Below are 5,102 nucleotides of genomic sequence, written 5' to 3'. Positions count from 1 at the left end.
AAACCCACCAAATACCCCGTACATTTTAGTTTTCTCCTAGGGTTTTATGTTAATCAATGAACAATCAAATTTTTGCAAAATTTATATCACTCTAAATTATCCGGCATGCAATCTAGACTACACTTTTACATGAATGTGGTTGAAAGATTTATATATTACATTTCTTTTGCCTAATGTCTTCACTGTGACTTGCTTAACCTTTGACTACGTGTTCTGAACTGTATTTCTTGACTGCCTCTACTTTCCTTATTACTACTATAAAAATGTCCATCAAGTCTTGCATGTCACAAACTTTTAAGTTTGTAAAAGTTTAAACCGTGTGAACAGCACCAATCAGACTGTCTGGGCATAAAACTCATTTCAATATATTGGTAATTCAAATACTTTTCAATTGGAAACATTATATAGACATTCTTGTAGATGAAATATTGATTAAATTAATTGATAAATCCTACACAATATACTGCATGCGCGGATCCAGAGTTGTTTCTTTCAGTTTTTACACCACCCCTATCTAATTTAAAACTAAAAAGAAAAGGGGGGAAAAAGAAGAAAGAAAACGGGGAGTATATGTAGTGTAATGTAAATGACACAATAGGATGATAAACCTTTTACCTAATGACAAACATGCAGCTACATTGGTATGTTTAAGATTGTACGGAAACCTTTATTAAATAATTGATGTCCCTTCCTAGAAAAGCTAAGGTCGTATGTCAGTGTGAGTGACCCGGGTTCTTATAGTGATGGTAACATTGCGGAGTCGACTCAGCGTGTGACCGTGTATGGTGTAAGCAGGGGGGACTTCCGGTTGGCAACACTCAGTTCTTCACACTTGCCGGGGTTATATTAAAACACATAATGATATATTAACGGCAAACTAACAACTCAACTTTATGACAAACGGAATGATTTCAGCTTTTCCATCGTCAACTTCCCATATTTATGTAGCAATATTCCATTATCGCCTGCATATATGATGTTTATATATCTCAACTGATTCGATACGTAAGAGCTTGTTCTGCGTATGGTCATTTTTAAATCGAAGCAGGCTACTGACAAACAAGTTGATGTTGCAGGGGTTCCAACAGTCTCGTTTAAAGTAAGCGTTTCGCAAATGCTATGGTCGTTATAACGATCTAGTTTGCCAATACAACTTATCATTGGGTTAAATGCTCTCTGACGTGTTTCATACCGATTGTTAGACCGTTCTTGGCACATTGATTTGACTACGGATAACTCCATTTACCTGATCAATATATGGACTTACGGCGGGTGTGACCAGTCATGAGGTGATGCTTACTACCCCTAGGCACCTGATCCCACCTCGGGTGTGTCCAGGGGTCCGTATTTGCCCAACTGTCTATTTTGTATTGTTAAAAGGAGTTATGAGATTGATCACTGCTCGTTATCTTCACCTTTCATAAGCAAACGGTTCTCCCAATCCCGTAGTTTCTCAAGTTCTCTCTGTAAGGCATCGTCGGATACCAACGGCTGATATCGTCTTCTACTCAGAAGACGAGATCATCTGTGGATATCCGGCGACGTCTGCAAGGTAGGGTGTTCGTCTGATGTTTTGATGCGTCCGTAAATGAGGGAGTCGTCTGCGAAGAGTCTGATGGTTGATGTTACCGATGATGGTAAGTCGTTAATGACAATCAAAAAGAGGAGTGGATGTATGAAAGCGCCCTGGCGGACTCCAGATGTCACCGTTGTTGATGAGATGGTTCTTATTGTGTACGTCCTATAGGAAGAAGCTGGATATCTAACCGTGTGTGCATTCTAATGGTGTTGTTTCATCAGGAGTCTGTTGAGGAAGACCTTACCGAGTAGGCTACAGCCCATTTGCTTTCCAATGTCAAGGCTCTGTGCTAGGTCGTTTATTGACAAGGTGAGTTGAATCGCGGCTGAACGTCTCTTCCTAAATCTATGTTGGCTACAAGTATCCACCAGGAGTCCATGTTCATCAAGGTGCTGTGGACTGTGTGCTGCATTATCTTGCCTTAAACAGAGATCTATTTCTGCAGTGGAATTAAAACGAGTAGCAGAGAAAGAAACATTGCTCAACGGACATTTTTGTTATTCTTAAAGTTGTATGTCCGATTTTGTCTAAGTTAAATGCATAATGTTGGGATTTCTTTGATGCGCGTGGGACTATTTATAGACTACTAACATACTTTACGAGAGGCAAATATTTATGCGTATCAACTGTATTTACTATTCAAATTATCTTCTCACTGTTTTATTTTACATGAAATGTTTTCAAGCATGTTATTTAGGGGAAAATTGATAACTTTAAAAACTAAATAATCTGCTTTCAAGTACTTTTGTACAAAAAATAATAGATGAACATGGACCATACAGCTTTGATATTTCATTTCATAATTAACAACGATGTATTGATTGGGAGTAACAGGGTATTCACAACTTTAGATTTTATTTAGTTCCTTTCTTGCCAATACATCTCTGCATGTATTTTAAAACTCTTCAACAGTTATTTTCCTTTCTTAATATAATTGTGCTTGTCTTTCACATACTATTATATCGCATACATATACACTTTAACTATTGTCTCATTTTATTTGTTTTCTTATTAGAGTCTTGGTTTTTGTTGTTTGTTTCTTGCTTTCCATCATTTTTATTATATGAATTATTTATCATTTCTTTTAATAACCATGAGATTACATTCACCCAATTCATAAACTTAATTGATTTCTTGTAAAAAAAAAACAATGAGAAGGTGTAAACATATTATCAATGCAACTGTTATCTTAAATTATTTCGAGAGAAAAGTTACAGTTATTAGAGTACCACCAAGCACAGTGTCCTGAATTTTTTAAAACGCCATATCGTAATTAATACGGATATAGATAGATCGATAGATAGAAAAGAACGAAATAATTTTAAGAAGATGCGGGAATCAAATCGTCTTGGCTTTTAAAGGAAAAACCTATTTCACCGGGTTCAACGCAACATTGGTGGGTTCAGTTTTGTTGAAACACTGTTTCGTTGGGGTTTTTTCTTGTTTCGTTTTTTTCCCCATAACTCTTATGACAGAAATAACTCGTGGAATTGGAGACCATTCATGTACAGTTGGGATGCTTTCCCCACCAATCGTGTATTCTTTTTATTTTCTCATGTTGCAGTCGCTGCTGAAAATCCGGCAGGTTTTGCAATGTATCGAAATAATATCTAGTCTTTTAGAACTGTTTACACGTACTTAATATATACAATTTATAAGGTCATCTATCTAAAACACCATGTTGGGGTGTGGGTTCGGTTCCCGGCTGGTACGTGAGTTCGACGTCTTTGATGTTCTATAGTACTATACTTGAGTTAGGAATGGTTTTTAAACTTTTCTTTGATATATATATATTTCATATTATCTTTTTATATCAGTATATATTGTTTGACTGTATTACCTTCTAAATGGAATGTCAAGTAAAATAGATAGATTGATTGATTGAATATTGTTTAACTTTCCTCTCGAGAATATTTCACTCATATGGAGACGTCACCATTGCCGGTGAAGGGCTGCAAAATTTAGGCCTATGCTCAGCGCTTATGGCCATTGAGCAGGGAGGGATCTCTATCGTGCCACACCTGCTGTGACACGGGACCTCAGTTTGCGGTCTCATCCGAAGGACCGCCCCATTTAGTCGCCTCTTACGACAAGCAAGGGGGTACTGAGGACCTACTCTAACCCGGATCCCCACGGGATTAATGTAAAATAAATATAATTCCCCTGGCAATTTGCGACAGGTTCACGTGCCAGTAGTCAAACAGGATGTGTTTGTGAAACACAAATGCCCCCGATAATGACCAATTCCAAAAATGGCCAAGGTCACAAGGACAAATATCTTCGTACCAGTAGAAAGATCTTATCACAAGAAATGCTCATGTGCAACATGAAAGCTCTAATATTTACCATTTAGAAGTTATGACCAATGTCAATTTTTTTTAAAGTAGGTCAAATGCTAAGGTCAAAAGGTTTAGTACCCACGGAAAGGTCTTGTCACATGTGAAATATCAAAGCTCTAGCACTTACTGTTCAAAAGTTATTAGTAAGGTTAAAGTTTCAGACAGAATGACAGACAGGACAAAAACAATATGTCCCCCATCTTCGAACAATAGAACTGAACCGCTATCTTCGCAGCAGGGTTAAGGTGTCCCGAGTAAAGTTTTAAAAATAATCATCATAAAATGTACCTCGGTGCACTTCATACTATATGATGTCACAATATAAAAGTACGTCACGACGTACAGGTCTATAGTTGTATCGCGGGGAAAATGTCATAATATTTTCTCGCTATTTATTGCCGTTATCTAGTGTTCAAGCTGTATGTGTTTTAATCTGTTTGTCAGATGACCCCCCTCCCCTAAATTTCTTCAATAATATATAAGTCTCATATATTTATATATAATATGTGAACGAAAGACTGTGAAGTAATCTTTACATCACTTTGTGACCTTGATATCGCCCCCGATGTGTATAGTCATTTAGAATAAAGAAAACCAACGCATGTACATATCGACTCGTTACAGGTGAAAGATGACAATATTTTATTTCGACCTAGGCATATTCAGAAAGGTAACTAGTTGCAGATTTAGGATTTTGATACGGAAGGTACAATATTTTGCCTCGTTTAGATACGATTTGGATGTGAATGTGGAAAATGCCCAACATTTGAGTTGAGATTATGGAAATTGCTATATTTGAGAGGATATTGTACCGATCCGTATCACTCTTTAAATTTACCATATTAATGTCGACATATCAAGCCCAAGCTGCAAATGATTTGAATGCATCTTTCACCTGGAACGAGGTGATAAACAACTAAAAGTCTAGCGGATAAAAATAGCTCTACGTCACTTGTATGACGACGTAATAGGTAAGCAAAGGATTTCCCCACGTGATACGATGTTTGTTAATGTATTGACAAACGATTTTTACTAAAAAATATGCGACGCTTAAAAGAATTTTACTTTTATATGAATATGCTGTTATTACTTGTTATTTTACCCGGGACACCTTAACCCCGCTTAATCCGAGATTCCTCTGACTCTTACCCCCGCTTTTATATTTGACATGTGCGGGGGAGAGT

The sequence above is a fragment of the Ostrea edulis genome, chromosome 6 (genome assembly GCF_947568905.1).
Source record: "Ostrea edulis chromosome 6, xbOstEdul1.1, whole genome shotgun sequence".
Classification (NCBI taxonomy): Eukaryota; Metazoa; Mollusca; class Bivalvia; order Ostreida; family Ostreidae; genus Ostrea; species Ostrea edulis.
The sequence above is the reverse complement of the archived record's forward strand: the minus strand, read 5'-3'. Positions refer to the sequence as shown.